The 19,080-nt window shown below is 46.8% G+C and overlaps 39 non-coding genes across 39 annotated transcripts; all 39 read left to right on the forward strand.

The window, feature by feature from the left end:
• Positions 1-49: 49 nt before the first annotated feature.
• Positions 50-168, forward strand: LOC123173264 (5S ribosomal RNA). Its single transcript, XR_006486049.1, has one exon. It is a non-coding gene; the product is annotated as a 5S ribosomal RNA (ribosomal RNA).
• Positions 169-539: 371 nt separating this feature from the next.
• Positions 540-658, forward strand: LOC123173265 (5S ribosomal RNA). The gene has a single exon (XR_006486050.1). It is a non-coding gene; the product is annotated as a 5S ribosomal RNA (ribosomal RNA).
• A 371-nt stretch (positions 659-1,029) lies between these two features.
• LOC123173197 (5S ribosomal RNA) lies at positions 1,030-1,148 on the forward strand. Its single transcript, XR_006485985.1, has one exon. It is a non-coding gene; the product is annotated as a 5S ribosomal RNA (ribosomal RNA).
• A 368-nt stretch (positions 1,149-1,516) lies between these two features.
• Positions 1,517-1,635, forward strand: LOC123173115 (5S ribosomal RNA). The gene has a single exon (XR_006485908.1). It is a non-coding gene; the product is annotated as a 5S ribosomal RNA (ribosomal RNA).
• Positions 1,636-2,006: 371 nt separating this feature from the next.
• Positions 2,007-2,125, forward strand: LOC123173229 (5S ribosomal RNA). Its single transcript, XR_006486015.1, has one exon. It is a non-coding gene; the product is annotated as a 5S ribosomal RNA (ribosomal RNA).
• A 370-nt stretch (positions 2,126-2,495) lies between these two features.
• Positions 2,496-2,614, forward strand: LOC123173079 (5S ribosomal RNA). The gene has a single exon (XR_006485874.1). It is a non-coding gene; the product is annotated as a 5S ribosomal RNA (ribosomal RNA).
• Positions 2,615-2,985: 371 nt separating this feature from the next.
• LOC123173035 (5S ribosomal RNA) lies at positions 2,986-3,104 on the forward strand. Its single transcript, XR_006485832.1, has one exon. It is a non-coding gene; the product is annotated as a 5S ribosomal RNA (ribosomal RNA).
• Positions 3,105-3,474: 370 nt separating this feature from the next.
• Positions 3,475-3,593, forward strand: LOC123173236 (5S ribosomal RNA). The gene has a single exon (XR_006486021.1). It is a non-coding gene; the product is annotated as a 5S ribosomal RNA (ribosomal RNA).
• Positions 3,594-3,958: 365 nt separating this feature from the next.
• Positions 3,959-4,077, forward strand: LOC123173098 (5S ribosomal RNA). The gene has a single exon (XR_006485892.1). It is a non-coding gene; the product is annotated as a 5S ribosomal RNA (ribosomal RNA).
• Positions 4,078-4,447: 370 nt separating this feature from the next.
• On the forward strand, positions 4,448-4,566 carry LOC123173164 (5S ribosomal RNA). Its single transcript, XR_006485954.1, has one exon. It is a non-coding gene; the product is annotated as a 5S ribosomal RNA (ribosomal RNA).
• Positions 4,567-4,936: 370 nt separating this feature from the next.
• On the forward strand, positions 4,937-5,055 carry LOC123173420 (5S ribosomal RNA). Its single transcript, XR_006486192.1, has one exon. It is a non-coding gene; the product is annotated as a 5S ribosomal RNA (ribosomal RNA).
• A 370-nt stretch (positions 5,056-5,425) lies between these two features.
• LOC123173274 (5S ribosomal RNA) lies at positions 5,426-5,544 on the forward strand. The gene has a single exon (XR_006486058.1). It is a non-coding gene; the product is annotated as a 5S ribosomal RNA (ribosomal RNA).
• Positions 5,545-5,916: 372 nt separating this feature from the next.
• LOC123173327 (5S ribosomal RNA) lies at positions 5,917-6,035 on the forward strand. Its single transcript, XR_006486107.1, has one exon. It is a non-coding gene; the product is annotated as a 5S ribosomal RNA (ribosomal RNA).
• A 365-nt stretch (positions 6,036-6,400) lies between these two features.
• On the forward strand, positions 6,401-6,519 carry LOC123173083 (5S ribosomal RNA). The gene has a single exon (XR_006485877.1). It is a non-coding gene; the product is annotated as a 5S ribosomal RNA (ribosomal RNA).
• A 370-nt stretch (positions 6,520-6,889) lies between these two features.
• Positions 6,890-7,008, forward strand: LOC123173094 (5S ribosomal RNA). The gene has a single exon (XR_006485888.1). It is a non-coding gene; the product is annotated as a 5S ribosomal RNA (ribosomal RNA).
• Positions 7,009-7,383: 375 nt separating this feature from the next.
• LOC123173248 (5S ribosomal RNA) lies at positions 7,384-7,502 on the forward strand. The gene has a single exon (XR_006486033.1). It is a non-coding gene; the product is annotated as a 5S ribosomal RNA (ribosomal RNA).
• Positions 7,503-7,873: 371 nt separating this feature from the next.
• LOC123173259 (5S ribosomal RNA) lies at positions 7,874-7,992 on the forward strand. The gene has a single exon (XR_006486044.1). It is a non-coding gene; the product is annotated as a 5S ribosomal RNA (ribosomal RNA).
• A 367-nt stretch (positions 7,993-8,359) lies between these two features.
• Positions 8,360-8,478, forward strand: LOC123173235 (5S ribosomal RNA). Its single transcript, XR_006486020.1, has one exon. It is a non-coding gene; the product is annotated as a 5S ribosomal RNA (ribosomal RNA).
• A 370-nt stretch (positions 8,479-8,848) lies between these two features.
• LOC123173355 (5S ribosomal RNA) lies at positions 8,849-8,967 on the forward strand. The gene has a single exon (XR_006486134.1). It is a non-coding gene; the product is annotated as a 5S ribosomal RNA (ribosomal RNA).
• Positions 8,968-9,338: 371 nt separating this feature from the next.
• Positions 9,339-9,459, forward strand: LOC123173365 (5S ribosomal RNA). The gene has a single exon (XR_006486143.1). It is a non-coding gene; the product is annotated as a 5S ribosomal RNA (ribosomal RNA).
• A 370-nt stretch (positions 9,460-9,829) lies between these two features.
• On the forward strand, positions 9,830-9,948 carry LOC123173301 (5S ribosomal RNA). The gene has a single exon (XR_006486084.1). It is a non-coding gene; the product is annotated as a 5S ribosomal RNA (ribosomal RNA).
• A 371-nt stretch (positions 9,949-10,319) lies between these two features.
• LOC123173240 (5S ribosomal RNA) lies at positions 10,320-10,438 on the forward strand. Its single transcript, XR_006486025.1, has one exon. It is a non-coding gene; the product is annotated as a 5S ribosomal RNA (ribosomal RNA).
• A 370-nt stretch (positions 10,439-10,808) lies between these two features.
• Positions 10,809-10,927, forward strand: LOC123173406 (5S ribosomal RNA). The gene has a single exon (XR_006486182.1). It is a non-coding gene; the product is annotated as a 5S ribosomal RNA (ribosomal RNA).
• A 370-nt stretch (positions 10,928-11,297) lies between these two features.
• On the forward strand, positions 11,298-11,416 carry LOC123173207 (5S ribosomal RNA). Its single transcript, XR_006485994.1, has one exon. It is a non-coding gene; the product is annotated as a 5S ribosomal RNA (ribosomal RNA).
• Positions 11,417-11,780: 364 nt separating this feature from the next.
• Positions 11,781-11,899, forward strand: LOC123173080 (5S ribosomal RNA). The gene has a single exon (XR_006485875.1). It is a non-coding gene; the product is annotated as a 5S ribosomal RNA (ribosomal RNA).
• Positions 11,900-12,272: 373 nt separating this feature from the next.
• On the forward strand, positions 12,273-12,391 carry LOC123173350 (5S ribosomal RNA). The gene has a single exon (XR_006486129.1). It is a non-coding gene; the product is annotated as a 5S ribosomal RNA (ribosomal RNA).
• A 371-nt stretch (positions 12,392-12,762) lies between these two features.
• LOC123173241 (5S ribosomal RNA) lies at positions 12,763-12,881 on the forward strand. Its single transcript, XR_006486026.1, has one exon. It is a non-coding gene; the product is annotated as a 5S ribosomal RNA (ribosomal RNA).
• A 370-nt stretch (positions 12,882-13,251) lies between these two features.
• On the forward strand, positions 13,252-13,370 carry LOC123173397 (5S ribosomal RNA). Its single transcript, XR_006486173.1, has one exon. It is a non-coding gene; the product is annotated as a 5S ribosomal RNA (ribosomal RNA).
• Positions 13,371-13,742: 372 nt separating this feature from the next.
• Positions 13,743-13,861, forward strand: LOC123173208 (5S ribosomal RNA). Its single transcript, XR_006485995.1, has one exon. It is a non-coding gene; the product is annotated as a 5S ribosomal RNA (ribosomal RNA).
• A 364-nt stretch (positions 13,862-14,225) lies between these two features.
• On the forward strand, positions 14,226-14,344 carry LOC123173095 (5S ribosomal RNA). Its single transcript, XR_006485889.1, has one exon. It is a non-coding gene; the product is annotated as a 5S ribosomal RNA (ribosomal RNA).
• Positions 14,345-14,714: 370 nt separating this feature from the next.
• On the forward strand, positions 14,715-14,833 carry LOC123173173 (5S ribosomal RNA). The gene has a single exon (XR_006485962.1). It is a non-coding gene; the product is annotated as a 5S ribosomal RNA (ribosomal RNA).
• A 374-nt stretch (positions 14,834-15,207) lies between these two features.
• On the forward strand, positions 15,208-15,326 carry LOC123173290 (5S ribosomal RNA). The gene has a single exon (XR_006486073.1). It is a non-coding gene; the product is annotated as a 5S ribosomal RNA (ribosomal RNA).
• A 371-nt stretch (positions 15,327-15,697) lies between these two features.
• LOC123173357 (5S ribosomal RNA) lies at positions 15,698-15,816 on the forward strand. Its single transcript, XR_006486136.1, has one exon. It is a non-coding gene; the product is annotated as a 5S ribosomal RNA (ribosomal RNA).
• Positions 15,817-16,182: 366 nt separating this feature from the next.
• LOC123173118 (5S ribosomal RNA) lies at positions 16,183-16,301 on the forward strand. The gene has a single exon (XR_006485911.1). It is a non-coding gene; the product is annotated as a 5S ribosomal RNA (ribosomal RNA).
• A 371-nt stretch (positions 16,302-16,672) lies between these two features.
• Positions 16,673-16,791, forward strand: LOC123173171 (5S ribosomal RNA). The gene has a single exon (XR_006485960.1). It is a non-coding gene; the product is annotated as a 5S ribosomal RNA (ribosomal RNA).
• Positions 16,792-17,163: 372 nt separating this feature from the next.
• LOC123173393 (5S ribosomal RNA) lies at positions 17,164-17,284 on the forward strand. The gene has a single exon (XR_006486170.1). It is a non-coding gene; the product is annotated as a 5S ribosomal RNA (ribosomal RNA).
• Positions 17,285-17,654: 370 nt separating this feature from the next.
• On the forward strand, positions 17,655-17,773 carry LOC123173352 (5S ribosomal RNA). Its single transcript, XR_006486131.1, has one exon. It is a non-coding gene; the product is annotated as a 5S ribosomal RNA (ribosomal RNA).
• A 371-nt stretch (positions 17,774-18,144) lies between these two features.
• LOC123173242 (5S ribosomal RNA) lies at positions 18,145-18,263 on the forward strand. The gene has a single exon (XR_006486027.1). It is a non-coding gene; the product is annotated as a 5S ribosomal RNA (ribosomal RNA).
• Positions 18,264-18,633: 370 nt separating this feature from the next.
• On the forward strand, positions 18,634-18,752 carry LOC123173402 (5S ribosomal RNA). Its single transcript, XR_006486178.1, has one exon. It is a non-coding gene; the product is annotated as a 5S ribosomal RNA (ribosomal RNA).
• The last annotated feature ends 328 nt before the right edge of the window (positions 18,753-19,080 follow it).

Raw genomic sequence — 19,080 nt, forward strand, 5'->3', positions numbered from 1 at the left:
TGGACCTGGGAGTGGCAAGCATAAGAGACGAAGGCGGGGGTAACATGTCGGATGCGATCAGACCAGCACTAAAGCACCGGATCCCATCAGAACTCCGAAGTTAAGCATGCTTGGGCGTGAGTAGTACTAGGATGGGTGACCTCCTGGGAAGTCCTCTTGTTGCATTCCCTTTTTAATTATTTTTTGCGCCTCGTGACAAACATATCGCATGTGCGCGATATATATTAACCCCGTTATATTATTTTTGACATTTGCGATATGTTTTAGCTCGCTGCTCATTGGTCACGCGTCTAGATGCGGCTTTCAGGTGCGAGGAGCGCGTTCTGAAAGGGGTAAAAAATACGTGTTGCTGCGGTATAGAGGGAGGGGTGGAAACCGTGGTAAACTCGTCTCCGTGTTTGAGGGGGGGGGAGTAAGTAGTATATATAGGGCATTATCCATTATTAGGCAACGGTTGTAATGGTAGTAAGAATGACAATCATCTTTGCAGTGGACCTGGGAGTGGCAAGCATAAGAGACGAAGGCGGGGGTAACATGTCGGATGCGATCAGACCAGCACTAAAGCACCGGATCCCATCAGAACTCCGAAGTTAAGCATGCTTGGGCGTGAGTAGTACTAGGATGGGTGACCTCCTGGGAAGTCCTCTTGTTGCATTCCCTTTTTAATTATTTTTTGCGCCTCGTGACAAACATATCGCATGTGCGCGATATATATTAACCCCGTTATATTATTTTTGACATTTGCGATATGTTTTAGCTCGCTGCTCATTGGTCACGCGTCTAGAGGCAGCTTTGTGGCGCGAGGAGCTCGTTCTGAAAGGGGTAAAAAAATACGTGTTGCTGCGGTATAGAGGGAGGGGTGGAAACCGTGGTAAACTCGTCTCCGTGTTTGAGGGGGGGGAGTAAGTAGTATATATAGGGCATTATCCATTATTAGGCAACGGTTGTAATGGTAGTAAGAATGACAATCATCTTTGCTCTGGACCTGGGAGTGGCAAGCATAAGGGACGAAGGCGGGGGAAACACGTTGGATGCGATGATACCAGCACTAAAGCACCGGATCCCATCAAAACTCCGAAGTTAAGCGTGCTTGGGCGAGAGTAGTACAAGGATGGGTGACCTCCTGGGAAGTCCTCGTGTCGCATTCCCTTTTTAATTATTTTTTGTGCCTCATGACAAACATATCACATGTGCGCGATATATATTAACCCCGTTATATTATTTTTGACATTTGCGATATGTTTTAGCTCGCTGCTCATTGGTCACGCGTCTAGAGGCGGCTTTGTGGCGCGAGGAGCGCGTTCTGAAAGGGGAAAAAATACGTGTTGCTGCGGTATAGAGGGTGGGGTGGAAACTGTGGTAAACTCGTCTCCGTGTTTGACGGGGGCAGTAAGTAGTATATATAGGGCATTATCCATTATTAGGCAACGGTTGTAATGGTAGTAAGAATGACAATCATCTTTACAGTGGACCTGGGAGTGGCAAGCATAAGGGACGAAGGCGGGGGTAACATGTTGGATGCGATCATACCAGCATTAAAGCACCGGATCCCATCAGAACTCCGAAGTTAAGCGTGCTTGGGCGAGAGTAGTACTAGGATGGGTGACCTCCTGGGAAGTCCTCGTGTTGCATTCCCTTTTTAATTATTTTTTGCGCCTCGTGACAAACATATCGCATGTGCGCGATATATATTAACCCCGTTATATTATTTTTGACATTTGCGATATTTTTTAGCTCGCTGCTCATTGGTCACGCGTCTAGATGCGGCTTTCTGGTGCGAGGAGCGCGTTCTGAAAGGGGTAAAAAAATACGTGTTGCTGCGGTATAGAGGGAGGGGTGGAAACCGTGGTAAACTCGTCTCCGTGTTTGAGGGGGGGGAGTAAGTAGTATATATAGGGCATTATCCATTATTAGGCAACGGTTGTAATGGTAGTAAGAATGACAATAATCTTTGCAGTGGACTTGGGAGTGGCAAGCATAAGGGACGAAGGCGGGTGTAACATGTCGGAAGCGATCATACCAGCACTAAAGCACCGGATCCCATCAGAACTCCGAAGTTAAGCGTGCTTGGGCGAGAGTAGTACTAGGATGGGTGACCTCCTGGAAAGTCCTCTTGTTGCATTCCCTTTTTAATTATTTTTTGCGCCTCGTGACAAACATATCGCATGTGCGCGATATATATTAACCCCGTTATATTATTTTTGACATTTGCGATATGTTTTAGCTCGCTGCTCATTGGTCACGCGTCTAGATGCGGCTTTCTGGTGCGAGGAGCGCGTTCTGAAAGGGGTAAAAAATACGTGTTGCTGCGGTATAGAGGGAGGGGTGGAAACCGTGGTAAACTCGTCTCCGTGTTTGAGGGGGGGGAGTAAGTAGTATATATAGGGCATTATCCATTATTAGGCAACGGTTGTAATGGTAGTAAGAATGACAATCATCTTTGCAGTGGACCTGGGAGTGGCAAGCATAAGGGACGAAGGCGGGGGTAACATGTTGGATGCGATCATACCAGCACTAAAGCACCGGATCCCATCAGAACTCCGAAGTTAAGCGTGCTTGGGCGAGAGTAGTACTAGGATGGGTGACCTCCTGGGAAGTCCTCGTGTTGCATTCCCTTTATAATTATTTTTTGCGCCTCATGACAAACATATCACATGTGCGCGATATATATTAACCCCGTTATATTATTTTTGACATTTGCGATATGTTTTAGCTCGTTGCTCATTGGTCACGCGTCTAGAGGCGGCTTTGTGGCGCGAGGAGCTCGTTTCTGAAAGGGGTAAAAAAATACGTGTTGCTGCGGTATAGAGGGAGGGGTGGAAACCGTGGTAAACTCGTCTCCGTGTTTGAGGGGGGGAGTAAGTAGTATATATAGGGCATTATCCATTATTAGGCAACGGTTGTAATGGTAGTAAGAATGACAATCATCTTTGCTTTGGACCTGGGAGTGGCAAGCATAAGGGACGAAGGCGGGGGTAACATGTTGGATGCGATCATACCAGCACTAAAGCACCGGATCCCACCAGAACTCCGAAGTTAAGCGTGCTTGGGCGAGAGTAGTACTAGGATGGGTGACCTCCTGGGAAGTCCTCGTGTTGCATTCCCTTTTTAATTATTTTTTGCGCCTCATGACGAACATATCACATGTGCGCGATATATATTAACCCCGTTATATTATTTTTGACATTTGCGATATGTTTTAGCTCGCTGCTCATTGGTCACGCGTCTAGAGGCGGCTTTGTGGCGCGAGGAGCGCGTTCTGAAAGGGGAAAAAATATGTGTTGCTGCGGTATAGAGGGAGGGGTGGAAACTGTGGTAAACTCGTCTCCGTGTTTGACGTGGGGGGAGTAAGTAGTATATATAGGGCATTATCCATTATTAGGCAACGGTTGTAATGGTAGTAAGAATGATAATCATCTTTGCAGTGGACCTGGGAGTGGCAAGCATAAGGGACGAAGGCGGGGGAAACTTGTTGGATGCGATGATACCAGCACTAAAGCACCGGATCCCATCAAAACTCCGAAGTTAAGCGTGCTTGGGCGAGAATAGTACAAGGATGGGTGACCTCCTGGGAAGTCCTCGTGTTGCATTCCCTTTTTAATTATTTTTTGCGCCTCATGACAAACATATCACATGTGCGCGATATATATTAACCCCGTTATATTATTTTTGACATTTGCGATATGTTTTAGCTCGCTGCTCATTGGTCGTCTAGAGGCGGCTTTGTGGCGCGAGGAGCGCGTTCTGAAAGGGGAAAAAATACGTGTTGCTGCGGTATAGAGGGAGGGTTGGAAACTGTGGTAAACTCGTCTCCGTGTTTGACGGGGGGGAGTAAGTAGTATATATAGGGCATTATCCATTATTAGGCAACGGTTGTAATGGTAGTAAGAATGACAATCATCTTTACAGTGGACCTGGGAGTGGCAAGCATAAGGGACGAAGGCGGGGGTAACATGTTGGATGCGATCATACCAGCACTAAAGCACCGGATCCCATCAGAACTCCGAAGTTAAGCATGCTTGGGCGAGAGTAGTACTAGGATGGGTGACCTCTTGGGAAGTCCTTGTGTTGCATTCCCTTTTGAATTATTTTTTGCGCCTCGTGACAAACATATCGCATGTGCGCGATATATATTAACCCCGTTATATTATTTTTGACATTTGCGATATGTTTTAGCTCGCTGCTCATTGGTCACGCGTCTAGATGCGGCTTTCTGGTGCGAGGAGCGCGTTCTGAAAGGGGTAAAAAAATACGTGTTGCTGCGGTATAGAGGGAGGGGTGGAAACCGTGGTAAACTCGTCTCCGTGTTTGAGGGGGGGAGTAAGTAGTATATATAGGGCATTATCCATTATTAGGCAACGGTTGTAATGGTAGTAAGAATGACAATAATCTTTGCAGTGGACTTGGGAGTGGCAAGCATAAGGGACGAAGGCGGGGGTAACATGTCGGATGCGATCATACCAGCACTAAAGCATCGGATCCCATCAGAACTCCGAAGTTAAGCGTGCTTGGGCGAGAGTAGTACTAGGATGGGTGACCTCCTGGGAAGTCCTCTTGTTGCATTCCCTTTTTAATTATTTTCTGTGCCTCGTGACAAACATATCGCATGTGCGCGATATATATTAACCCCGTTATATTATTTTTGACATTTGCGATATGTTTTAGCTCGCTGCTCATTGGTCACGCGTCTAGATGCGGCTTTCTGGTGCGAGGAGCGCGTTCTGAAAGGGGTAAAAAATACGTGTTGCTGCGGTATAGAGGGAGGGGTGGAAACCGTGGTAAACTCGTCTCCGTGTTTGAGGGGGGGGAGTAAGTAGTATATATAGGGCATTATCCATTATTAGGCAACGGTTGTAATGGTAGTAAGAATGACAATCATCTTTGCAGTGGACCTGGGAGTGGCAAGCATAAGGGACGAAGGCGGGGGTAACATGTTGGATGCGATCATACCAGCACTAAAGCACCGGATCCCATCAGAACTCCGAAGTTAAGCGTGCTTGGGCGAGAGTAGTATTAGGATGGGTGACCTCCTGGGAAGTCCTCGTGTTGCATTCCCTTTATAATTATTTTTTGCGCCTCATGACAAACATATCACATGTGCGCGATATATATTAACCCCGTTATATTATTTTTGACATTTGCGATATGTTTTAGCTCGTTGCTCATTGGTCACGCGTCTAGAGGCGGCTTTGTGGCGCGAGGAGCTCGTTCTGAAAGGGGTAAAAAAATACGTGTTGCTGCGGTATAGGGGGAGGGGTGGAAACCGTGGTAAACTCGTCTCCGTGTTTGAGGGGGGGAGTAAGTAGTATATATAGGGCATTATCCATTATTAGGCAACGGTTGTAATGGTAGTAAGAATGACAATCATCTTTGCAGTGGACCTCGGAGTGGCAAGCATAAGGGACGAAGGCGGGGGTAACATGTCGAATGCTATCATACCAGCACTAAAGCATCGGATCCTATCAGAACTCCGAAGTTAAGCGTGCTTGGGCGAGAGTAGTTCTAGGATGGGTGACCTCCTGGGAAGTCCTCGTGTTGCATTCCCTTTTTAATTATTTTTTGCGCCTCATGACGAACATATCGCATGTGCGCGATATATATTAACCCCGTTATATTAGTTTTGACATTTGCGATATGTTTTAGCTCGCTGCTCATTGGTCACGCGTCTAGAGGCGGCTTTGTGGCGCGAGGAGCGCGTTCTGAAAGGGGTAAAAAAATACGTGTTGCTGCGGTATAGAGGGAGGGGTGGAAACCGTGGTAAACTCGTCTCCGTGTTTGAGGGGGGGGGAGTAAGTAGTATATATAGGGCATTATCCATTATTAGGCAACGGTTGTAATGGTAGTAAGAATGATAATCATCTTTGCAGTGGACCTGGGAGTGGCAAGCATAAGGGACGAAGGCGGGGGAAACATGTTGGATGCGATGATACCAGCACTAAAGCACCGGATCCCATCAAAACTCCGAAGTTAAGCGTGCTTGGGCGAGAGTAGTACAAGGATTGGTGACCTCCTGGGAAGTCCTCGTGTTGCATTCCCTTTTTAATTATTTTTTGCGCCTCATGACAAACATATCACATGTGCGCGATATATATTAACCCCGTTATATTATTTTTGACATTTGCGATATGTTTTAGCTTGCTGCTCATTGGTCGTCTAGAGGCGGCTTTGTGGCGCGAGGAGCGCGTTCTGAAAGGGGAAAAAATACGTGTTGCTGCGGTATAGAGGGAGGGTTGGAAACTGTGGTAAACTCGTCTCCGTGTTTGACGGGGGGGAGTAAGTAGTATATATAGGGCATTATCCATTATTAGGCAACGGTTGTAATGGTAGTAAGAATGACAATCATCTTTACAGTGGACCTGGGAGTGGCAAGCATAAGGGACGAAGGCGGGGGTAACATGTTGGATGCGATCATACCAGCACTAAAGCACCGGATCCCATCAGAACTCTGAAGTTAAGCGTGCTTGGGCGAGAGTAGTACTAGGATGGGTGACCTCTTGGGAAGTCCTTGTGTTGCATTCCCTTTTTAATTATTTTTTGCGCCTCGTGACAAACATATCGCATGTGCGCGATATATATTAACCCCGTTATATTATTTTTGACATTTGCGATATGTTTTAGCTCGCTGCTCATTGGTCACGCGTCTAGATGCGGCTTTCTGGTGCGAGGAGCGCGTTCTGAAAGGGGTAAAAAAATACGTGTTGCTGCGGTATAGAGGGAGGGGTGGAAACCGTGGTAAACTCGTCTCCGTGTTTGAGGGGGGGAGTAAGTAGTATATATAGGGCATTATCTATTATTAGGCAACGGTTGTAATGGTAGTAAGAATGACAATAATCTTTGCAGTGGTCTTGGGAGTGGCAAGCATAAGGGACGAAGGCGGGGGTAACATGTCGGATGCGATCATACCAGCACTAAAGCACCGGATCCCATCAGAACTCCGAAGTTAAGCGTGCTTGGGCGAGAGTAGTACTAGGATGGGTGACCTCCTGGGAAGTCCTCTTGTTGCATTCCCTTTTTAATTATTTTTTGCGCCTCGTGACAAACATATCGCATGTGCGCAATATATATTAACCCCGTTATATTATTTTTGACATTTGCGATATGTTTTAGCTCGCTGCTCATTGGTCACGCGTCTAGATGCGGCTTTCTGGTGCGAGGAGCGCGTTCTGAAAGGGGTAAAAAAAATACGTGTTGCTGCGGTATAGAGGGAGGGGTGGAAACCGTGGTAAACTCGTCTCCGTGTTTGAGGGGGGGGGGGAGTAAGTAGTATATATAGGGCATTATCCATTATTAGGCAACGGTTGTAATGGTAGTAAGAATGACAATCATCTTTGAAGTGGACCTGGGAGTAGCAAGCATAAGGGACGAAGGCGGGGGTAACATGTTGGATGCGATCATACCAGCACTAAAGCACCGGATCCCATCAGAACTCCGAAGTTAAGCGTGCTTGGGCGAGAGTAGTACTAGGATGAGTGACCTCCTGGGAAGTCCTCTCGTTGCATTCCCTTTTTAATTATTTTTTGCGCCTCGTGACAAACATATCGCATGTGCGCGATATATATTAACCCCGTTATATTATTTTTGACATTTGCGATATGTTTTAGCTCGCTGCTCATTGGTCACGCGTCTAGAGGCGGCTTTGTGGCGCGAGGAGCGCGTTCTGAAAGGGGTAAAAGAATACGTGTTGCTGCGGTGTAGAGGGAGGGGTGGAAACCGTGGTAAACTCGTCTCCGTGTTTGAGGGGGGGGAGTAAGTAGTATATATAGGGCATTATCCATTATTAGGCAACGGTTATAATGGTAGTAAGAATGACAATCATCTTTGCAGTGGACCTGGGAGTGGCAAGCACAAGGGACGAAGGCGGGGGTAACATGTCGGATGCGATCATACCAGCACTAAAGCACCGGATCCCATCAGAACTCTGAAGTTAAGCGTGCTTGGGCGAGAGTAGTACTAGGATGGGTGACCTCCTGGGAAGTCCTCATGTTTCATTCCCTTTTTAATTATTTTTTGCGCCTCGTGACAAACATATCGCATGTGCGCGATATATATTAACCCCTTATATTATTTTTGACATTTGCGATATGTTTTAGCTCGCTGCCCATTGGTCACGCGTCCAGAGGTGGCTTTGTGGCGCGAGGAGCGCGTTGTGAAAGGGGTAAAAAATACGTGTTGCTGCGGTATAGAGGGAGGGGTGGAAACCGTGGTAACTCGTCTCCGTGTTTGAGGGGGGGAGTAAGTAGTATATATAGGGCATTATCCATTATTAGGCAACGGTTGTAATGCTAGTAAGAATGACAATCATCTTTGCAGTGGACCTGGGAGTGGCGAGCATAAAGGACGAAGGCGGGGGTAACATGTGGGATGCGATCATAGCAGCACTAAAGCACCGGATCCCATCAGAACTCCGAAGTTAAGCGTGCTTGGGCGAGAGTAGTACTAAGATGGGTGACCTCTTGGGAAGTCCTCGTGTTTCATTCCCTTTTTAATTATTTTTTGCGCCTCGTGACAAACATATCGCATGTGCGCGATATATATTAACCCCGTTATATTATTTTTGACATTTGCGATATGTTTTAGCTCGCTGCTCATTGGTCACGCGTCTAGATGCGGCTTTGTGGCGCGAGGAGCGCGTTCTGAAAGGGGTAAAAAAATACGTGTTGCTGCGGTATAGAGGGAGGGGTGGAAACCGTGGTAAACTCGTCTCCGTGTTTGAGGGGGGGAGTAAGTAGTATATATAGGGCATTATCCATTATTAGGCAACGGTTGTAATGGTAGTAAGAATGACAATCATCTTTGCAGTGGACCTGGGAGTGGCAAGCACAAGGGACGAAGGCGGGGGTAACATGTTGGGTGCGATCATACCAGCACTAATGCACCGTATCCCATCAGAACTTCAAAGTTAAGCGTGCTTGGGCGACAGTAGTACTAGGATGGGTGACCTCCTGGGAAGTCCTCGTGTTGCATTCCCTTTTTAATTATTTTTTGCGCCTCATGACAAATATATCACATGTGCGCGATATATATTAACCCCGTTATATTATTTTTGACATTTGCGATATGTTTTAGCTCGCTGCTCATTGGTCACGCGTCTAGAGGCGGCTTTGTGGCGCGAGGAGCGCGTTCTGAAAGGGGTAAAAAAATACGTGTTGCTGCGGTATAGAGGGAGGGGTGGAAACCGTGGTAAACTCGTCTCCGTGTTTGAGGGGGGGGAGTAAGTAGTATATATAGGGCATTATCCATTATTAGGCAACGGTTGTAATGGTAGTAAGAATGACAATCATCTTTGTAGTGGACCTAGGAGTGGCAAGCATAAGGGACGAAGGTGGGGGTAACATGTTGGATGCGATCATAGCAGCACTAAAGCACCAGATCCCATCAGAACTCCGAAGTTAAGCGTGCTTGGGCGAGAGTAGTACTAGGATATGGGTGACCTCCTGGGAAGTCCTCGTGCTGCATTCCTTTTTAATTTTTTTTGCGCCTCATGACAAACATATCACATGTGTGCGATATATATTAACCCCGTTATATTATTTTTTACATTTGCGATATGTTTTAGCTCGCTGCTCATTGGTCACGCGTCTAGAGGCGGCTTTGTGGCGCGAGGAGCGCGTTCTGAAAGGGGTAAAAAAATACGTGTTGCTGCGGTATAGAGGGAGGGGTGGAAACCGTGGTAAACTCGTCTCCGTGTTTGAGGGGGGGGGAGTAAGTAGTATATATAGGGCATTATCCATTATTAGGCAACGGTTGTAATGGTAGTAAGAATGAGAATCATCTTTGAAGTGGACTCGGGAGTGGCAAGCATAAGGGACGAAGGCGGGGGTAACATGTTGGATGCGATCATAGCAGGACTAAAGCATCGGATCCCATCAGAACTCTAAAGTTAAGCGTGCTTGCGCGAGAGTAGTACTAGGGTGGGTGACCTCCTGGGAAGTCCTCGTGTTGCATTTCCTTTTTAATTATTTTTTGCGCCTCATGACAAACATATCACATGTGCGCGATATATATTAACCCCGTTATATTATTTTTGACATTTGCGATATGTTTTAGCTGGCTGCTCATTGGTCACGCGTCTAGAGGCGGCTTTGTGGCGCGAGGAGCGCGTTATGAAAGGGGTAAAAAAATACGTGTTGCTGCGGTATAGAGGGAGGGGTGGAAACCGTGGTGAACTCGTCTCCGTGTTTGAGGGTGGGGAGTAAGTAGTATATATAGAGCATTATCCATTATTAGGCAACGGTTGTAATGGTAGTAAGAATGACAATCATCTTTGTAGTGGACCTGGGAGTGGCAAGCATAAGGGACGAAGGCGGGGGTAACAAGTCGGATGCGATCATACCAGCACTAAAGCACCGGATCCCATCAGAACTCTGAAGTTAAGCGTACTTGGGCGAGAGTAGTACTAGGATGGGTGACCTCCTGGGAAGTCCTCGTGTTCCATTCCCTTTTTAATTATTTTTCGCGCCTCGTGACAAACATATTGCATGTGCGCGATATATATTAACCCCGTTATATTATTTTTGACATTTGCGATATGTTTTAGCTCGCTGCCCATTGGTCACGCGTCCAGAGACGGCTTTGTGGCGCGAGGAGCGCGTTATGAAAGGGGTAAAATAATACGTGTTGCTGCGGTATAGAGGGAGGGGTGGAAACCGTGGTAAACTCGTCTCCGTGTTTGAGGGGGGGAGTAAGTAGTATATATAGGGCATTATCCATTATTAGGCAACGGTTGTAATGGTAGTAAGAATGACAATCATCTTTGCAGTGGACCTGGGAGTGGCAAGCATAAGGGACGAAGGCGGGGGTAACATGTCGGATGCTATGATACCAGCACTAAAGCATCGGATCCTATCAGAACTCCGAAGTTAAGCGTGTTTGGGCGAGAATAGTACTAGGATGGGTGACCTACTGGGAAGTCCTCATTTTGCATTCCTTTTTTAATTTTTTTGCGCCTCGTGACAAACATATCGCATGTGCGCGATATATATTAACCCCGTTATATTAGTTTTGACATTTGCGATATGTTTTAGCTCGCTGCTCATTGGTCACGCGTCTAGAGGCGGCTTTGTGGCGCGAGCAGCGCGTTCTGAAAGGGGTAAAAAAATACGTGTTGCTGAGGTATAGAGGGAGGGGTGGAAACCGTGGTAAACTCGTCTCCGTGTTTGAGGGGGGGGGAGTAAGTAGTATATATAGGGCATTATCCATTATTAGGCAACGGTTGTAATGGTAGTAAGAATGATAATCATCTTTGCAGTGGACCTGGGAGTGGCAAGCATAAGGGACGAAGGCGGGGGAAACATGTTGGATGCGATGATACCAGCACTAAAGCACCGGATCCCATCAAAACTCCGAAGTTAAGCGTGCTTGGGCGAGAGTAGTACAAGGATGGGTGACCTCCTGGGAAGTCCTCGTGTTGCATTCCCTTTTTAATTATTTTTTGCGCCTCATGACAAACATATCACATGTGCGCGATATATATTAACCCCGTTATATTATTTTTGACATTTGCGATATGTTTTAGCTTGCTGCTCATTGGTCGTCTAGAGGCGGCTTTGTGGCGCGAGGAGCGCGTTCTGAAAGGGGAAAAATACGTGTTGCTGCGGTATAGAGGGAGGGTTGGAAACTGTGGTAAACTCGTCTCCGTGTTTGACGGGGGGGAGTAAGTAGTATATATAGGGCATTATCCATTATTAGGCAACGGTTGTAATGGTAGTAAGAATGACAATCATCTTTACAGTGGACCTGGGAGTGGCAAGCATAAGGGACGAAGGCGGGGGTAACATGTTGGATGCGATCATACCAGCACTAAAGCACCGGATCCCATCAGAACTCCGAAGTTAAGCGTGCTTGGGCGAGAGTAGTACTAGTATGGGTGACCTCTTGGGAAGTCCTTGTGTTGCATTCCCTTTTTAATTATTTTTTGCGCCTCGTGACAAACATATCGCATGTGCGCGATATATATTAACCCCGTTATATTATTTTTGACATTTGCGATATGTTTTAGCTCGCTGCTCATTGGTCACGCGTCTAGATGCGGCTTTCTGGTGCGAGGAGCGCGTTCTGAAAGGGGTAAAAAAATACGTGTTGCTGCGGTATAGAGGGAGGGGTGGAAACCGTGGTAAACTCGTCTCCGTGTTTGAGGGGGGGGGGAGTAAGTAGTATATATAGGGCATTATCCATTATTAGGCAACGGTTGTAATGGTAGTAAGAATGAGAATCATCTTTGAAGTGGACTCGGGAGTGGCAAGCATAAGGGACGAAAGCGGGGGTAACATGTTGGATGCGATCATAGCAGGACTAAAGCATCGGATCCCATCAGAACTCCAAAGTTAAGCGTGCTTGGGCGAGAGTAGTACTAGGGTGGGTGACCTCCTGGGAAGTCCTCGTGTTGCATTTCCTTTTTAATTATTTTTTGCGCCTCATGACAAACATATCACATGTGCGCGATATATATTAACCCCGTTATATTATTTTTGACATTTGCGATATGTTTTAGCTGGCTGCTCATTGGTCACGCGTCTAGAGGCGGCTTTGTGGCGCGAGGAGCGCGTTATGAAAGGGGTAAAAAAATACGTGTTGCTGCGGTATAGAGGGAGGGGTGGAAACCGTGGTGAACTCGTCTCCGTGTTTGAGGGTGGGGAGTAAGTAGTATATATAGAGCATTATCCATTATTAGGCAACGGTTGTAATGGTAGTAAGAATGACAATCATCTTTGTAGTGGACCTGGGAGTGGCAAGCATAAGGGACGAAGGCGGGGGTAACAAGTCGGATGCGATCATACCAGCACTAAAGCACCGGATCCCATCAGAACTCTGAAGTTAAGCGTACTTGGGCGAGAGTAGTACTAGGATGGGTGACCTCCTGGGAAGTCCTCGTGTTCCATTCCCTTTTTAATTATTTTTCGCGCCTCGTGACAAACATATTGCATGTGCGCGATATATATTAACCCCGTTATATTATTTTTGACATTTGCGATATGTTTTAGCTCGCTGCCCATTGGTCACGCGTCCAGAGACGGCTTTGTGGCGCGAGGAGCGCGTTATGAAAGGGGTAAAATAATACGTGTTGCTGCGGTATGGAGGGAGGGGTGGAAACCGTGGTAAACTCGTCTCCGTGTTTGAGGGGGGGAGTAAGTAGTATATATAGGGCATTATCCATTATTAGGCAACGGTTGTAATGGTAGTAAGAATGACAATCATCTTTGCAGTGGACCTGGGAGTGGCAAGCATAAGGGACGAAGGCGGGGGTAACATGTCGGATGCTATCATACCAGCACTAAAGCATCGGATCGTATCAGAACTCCGAAGTTAAGCGTGCTTGGGCGAGAGTAGTACTAGGATGGGTGACCTACTGGGAAGTCCTCATTTTGCATTCCTTTTTTAATTATTTTTTGCGCCTCGTGACAAACATATCGCATGTGCGCGATATATATTAACCCCGTTATATTAGTTTTGACATTTGCGATATGTTTTAGCTCGCTGCTCATTGGTCACGCGTCTAGAGGCGGCTTTGTGGCGCGAGGAGCGCGTTCTGAAAGGGGTAAAAAAATACGTGTTGCTGCGGTATAGAGGGAGGGGTGGAAACCGTGGTAAACTCGTCTCCGTGTTTGAGGGGGGGGGAGTAAGTAGTATATATAGGGCATTATCCATTATTAGGCAACGGTTGTAATGGTAGTAAGAATGATAATCATCTTTGCAGTGGACCTGGGAGTGGCAAGCATAAGGGACGAAGGCGGGGGAAACATGTTGGATGCGATGATACCAGCACTAAAGCACCGGATCCCATCAAAACTCCGAAGTTAAGCGTGCTTGGGCGAGAGTAGTACAAGGATGGGTGACCTCCTGGGAAGTCCTCGTGTTGCATTCCCTTTTTAATTATTTTTTGCGCCTCATGACAAACATATCACATGTGCGCGATATATATTAACCCCGTTATATTATTTTTGACATTTGCGATATGTTTTAGCTTGCTGCTCATTGGTCGTCTAGAGGCGGCTTTGTGGCGCGAGGAGCGCGTTCTGAAAGGGGAAAAATACGTGTTGCTGCGGTATAGAGGGAGGGTTGGAAACTGTGGTAAACTCGTCTCCGTGTTTGACGGGGGGGAGTAAGTAGTATATATAGGGCATTATCCATTATTAGGCAACGGTTGTAATGGTAGTAAGAATGACAATCATCTTTACAGTGGACCTGGGAGTGGCAAGCATAAGGGACGAAGGCGGGGGTAACATGTTGGATGCGATCATACCAGCACTAAAGCACCGGATCCCATCAGAACTTCGAAGTTAAGCGTGCTTGGGCGAGAGTAGTACTAGGATGGGTGACCTCTTGGGAAGTCCTTGTGTTGCATTCCCTTTTTAATTATTTTTTGCGCCTCGTGACAAACATATCGCATATGCGCGATATATATTAACCCCGTTATATTATTTTTGACATTTGCGATATGTTTTAGCCCGCTGCTCATTGGTCACGCGTCTAGATGCGGCTTTCTGGTGCGAGGAGCGCGTTATGAAAGGGGTAAAAAAATACGTGTTGCTGCGGTATAGAGGGAGGGGTGGAAACCGTGGTAAACTCGTCTCCGTGTTTGAGGGGGGGAGTAAGTAGTATATATAGGGCATTATCTATTATTAGGCAACGGTTGTAATGGTAGTAAGAATGACAATAATCTTTGCAGTGGACATGGGATTGGCAAGCATAAGGGACGAAGGCGGGGGTAACATGTCGGATGCGATCATATCAGCACTAAAGCACCGGATCCCATCAGAACTCCGAAGTTAAGGGTGCTTGGGCGAGAGTAGTACTAGGATGGGTGACCTCCTGGGAAGTCCTCTTGTTGCATTCCCTTTTTAATTATTTTTTGCGCCTCGTGACAAACATATCGCATGTGCGCAATATATATTAACCCCGTTATATTATTTTTGACATTTGCGATATGTTTTAGCTCGCTGCTCATTGGTCACGCGTCTAGATGCGGCTTTCTGGTGCGAGGAGCGCGTTCTGAAAGGGGTAAAAAAAATACGTGTTGCTGCGGTATAGAGGGAGGGGTGGAAACCGTGGTAAACTCGTCTCCGTGTTTGAGGGGGGGGGGAGTAAGTAGTATATATAGGGCATTATCCATTATTAGGCAACGGTTGTAATGGTAGTAAGAATGACAATCATCTTTGAAGTGGACCTGGGAGTGGCAAGCATAAGGGACGAAGGCGGCGGTAACATGTTCGATGCGATCATACCAGCACTAAAGCACCGGATCCCATCAGAACTCCGAAGTTAAGCGTGCTTGGGCGAGAGTAGTACTAGGATGGGTGACCTCGTGTGAAGTCCTCTCGTTGCATTCCCTTTTTAATTATTTTTTGCGCCTCGTGACAAACATATCGCATGTGCGCGATATATATTAACCCCGTTATATTATTTTTGACATTTGCGATATGTTTTAGCTCGCTGCTCATTGGTCACGCGTCTAGAGGCGGCTTTGTGGCGCGAGGAGCGCGTTCTGAAAGGGGTAAAAGAATACGTGTTGCTGCGGTGTAGAGGGAGGGGTGGAAACCGTGGTAAACTCGTCTCCGTGTTTGAGGGGGGGGAGTAACTAGTATATATAGGGCATTATCCATTATTAGGCAACGGTTATAATGGTAGTAAGAATGACAATCAACTTTGCAGTGGACCTGGGAGTGGCAAGCACAAGGGACGAAGGCGGGGGTAACATGTCGGATGCGATCATACCAGCACTAAAGCACCGGATCCCATCAGAACTCTCAAGTTAAGCGTGCTTGGGCGAGAGTAGTACTAGGATGGGTGACCTCCTGGGAAGTCCTCATGTTTCATTCCCTTTCTAATTATTTTTTGCGCCTCGTGACAAACATATCGCATGTGCGCGATATATATTAACCCCTTATATTATTTTTGACATTTGCGATATGTTTTAGCTCGCTGCCCATTGGTCACGCGTCCAGAGGTGGCTTTGTGGCGCGAGGAGCGCGTTGTGAAAGGGGTAAAAAATACGTGTTGCTGCGGTATAGAGGGAGGGGTGGAAACCGTGGTAACTCGTCTCCGTGTTTGAGGGGGGAGTAAGTAGTATATATAGGGCATTATCCATTATTAGGCAACGGTTGTAATGGTAGTAAGAATGACAATCATCTTTGCAGTGGACCTGGGAGTGGCGAGCATAAAGGACGAAGGCGGGGGTAACATGTGGGATGCGATCATAGCAGCACTAAAGCACCGGATCCCATCAGAACTCCGAAGTTAAGCGTGCTTGGGCGAGAGTAGTACTAAGATGGGTGACCTCTTGGGAAGTCCTCGTGTTGCATTCCCTTTTTAATTATTTTTTGCGCCTCGTGACAAACATATCGCATGTGCGCGATATATATTAACCCCGTTATATTATTTTTGACATTTGCGATATGTTTTAGCTCGCTGCTCATTGGTCACGCGTCTAGATGCGGCTTTGTGGCGCGAGGAGCGCGTTCTGAAAGGGGTAAAAAAATACGTGTTGCTGCGGTATAGAGGGAGGGGTGGAAACCGTGGTAAACTCGTCTCCGTGTTTGAGGGGGGGGAGTAAGTAGTATATATAGGGCATTATCCATTATTAGGCAACGGTTGTAATGGTAGTAAGAATGACAATCATCTTTGCAGTGGACCTGGGAGTGGCAAGCACAAGGGACGAAGGCGGGGGTAACATGTTGGGTGCGATCATACCAGCACTAATGCACCGGATCCCATCAGAACTTCAAAGTTAAGCGTGCTTGGGCGAGAGTAGTACTAGGATGGGTGACCTCCTGGGAAGTCCTCGTGTTGCATTCCCTTTTTAATTATTTTTTGCGCCTCATGACAAATATATCACATGTGCTCGATATATATTAACCCCGGTATATTATTTTTGACATTTGCGATATGTTTTAGCTCGCTGCTCATTGGTCACGCGTCTAGAGGCGGCTTTGTGGCGCGAGGAGCGCGTTCTGAAAGGGGTAAAAAAATACGTGTTGCTGCGGTATAGAGGGAGGGGTGGAAACCGTGGTAAACTCGTCTCCGTGTTTGAGGGGGGGGGAGTAAGTAGTATATATAGGGCATTATCCATTATTAGGCAACGGTTGTAATGGTAGTAAGTATGACAATCATCTTTGAAGTGGACCTAGGAGTGGCAAGCATAAGGGACGAAGGTGGGGGTAACATGTTGGATGCGATCATAGCAGCACTAAAGCACCAGATCCTATCAGAACTCCGAAGTTAAGCGTGCTTGGGCGAGAGTAGTACTAGGATATGGGTGACCTCCTGGGAAGTCCTCGTGCTGCATTCCTTTTTAATTTTTTTTGCGCCTCATGACAAACATATCACATGTGTGCGATATATATTAACCCCGTTATATTATTTTTTACATTTGCGATATGTTTTAGCGCGCTGCTCATTGGTCACGCGTCTAGAGGCGGCTTTGTGGCGCGAGGAGCGCGTTCTGAAAGGGGTAAAAAAATACGTGTTGCTGCGGTATAGAGGGAGGGGTGGAAACCGTGGTAAACTCGTCTCCGTGTTTGAGGGGGGGGGAGTAAGTAGTATATATAGGGCATTATCCATTATTAGGCAACGGTTGTAATGGTAGTAAGAATGAGAATCATCTTTGAAGTGGACTCGGGAGTGGCAAGCATAAGGGACGAAGGCGGGGGTAACATGTTGGATGCGATCATAGCAGGACTAAAGCATCGGATCCCATCAGAACTCCAAAGTTAAGCGTGCTTGGGCGAGAGTAGTACTAGGGTGGGTGACCTCCTGGGAAGTCCTCGTGTTGCATTTCCTTTTTAATTATTTTTTGCGCCTCATGACAAACATATCACATGTGCGCGATATATATTAACCCCGTTATATTATTTTTGACATTTGCGATATGTTTTAGCTGGCTGCTCATTGGTCACGCGTCTAGAGGCGGCTTTGTGGCGCGAGGAGCGCGTTATGAAAGGGGTAAAAAAATACGTGTTGCTGCGGTATAGAGGGAGGGGTGGAAACCGTGGTGAACTCGTCTCCGTGTTTGAGGGTGGGGAGTAAGTAGTATATATAGAGCATTATCCATTATTAGGCAACGGTTGTAATGGTAGTAAGAATGACAATCATCTTTGTAGTGGACCTGGGAGTGGCAAGCATAAGGGACGAAGGCGGGGGTAACAAGTCGGATGCGATCATACCAGCACTAAAGCACCGGATCCCATCAGAACTCTGAAGTTAAGCGTACTTGGGCGAGAGTAGTACTAGGATGGGTGACCTCCTGGGAAGTCCTCGTGTTCCATTCCCTTTTTAATTATTTTTCGCGCCTCATGACAAACATATTGCATGTGCGCGATATATATTAACCCCGTTATATTATTTTTGACATTTATGATATGTTTTAGCTCGCTGCCCATTGGTCACGCGTCCAGAGGCGGCTTTGTGGCGCGAGGAGCGCGTTATGAAAGGGGTAAAATAATACGTGTTGCTGCGGTATAGAGGGAGGGGTGGAAACCGTGGTAAACTCGTCTCCGTGTTTGAGGGGGGGAGTAAGTAGTATATATAGGGCATTATCCATTATTAGGCAACGGTTGTAATGGTAGTAAGAATGACAATCATCTTTGCAGTGGACCTGTGAGTGGCAAGCATAAGGGACGAAGGCGGGGGTAACATGTCGGATGCTATCATACCAGCACTAAAGCATCGGATCCTATCAGAACTCCGAAGTTAAGCGTGCTTGGGCGAGAGTACTACTAGGATGGGTGACCTACTGGGAAGTCCTCATTTTGCATTCCTTTTTTAATTATTTTTTGCGCCTCGTGACAAACATATCGCATGTGCGCGATATATATTAACCCCGTTATATTAGTTTTGACATTTGCGATATGTTTTAGCTCGCTGCTCATTGGTCACGCGTCTAGAGGCGGCTTTGTGGCGCGAGGAGCGCGTTCTGAAAGGGGTAAAAAAATACGTGTTGCTGCGGTATAGAGGGAGGGGTGGAAACCGTGGTAAACTCGTCTCCGTGTTTGAGGGGGGGGGAGTAAGTAGTATATATAGGGCATTATCCATTATTAGGCAACGGTTGTAATGGTAGTAAGAATGATAATCATCTTTGCAGTGGAC

This window comes from Triticum aestivum, unplaced genomic scaffold (genome assembly GCF_018294505.1).
Source record: "Triticum aestivum cultivar Chinese Spring unplaced genomic scaffold, IWGSC CS RefSeq v2.1 scaffold54592, whole genome shotgun sequence".
NCBI lineage: Eukaryota > Viridiplantae > Streptophyta > Magnoliopsida > Poales > Poaceae > Triticum > Triticum aestivum.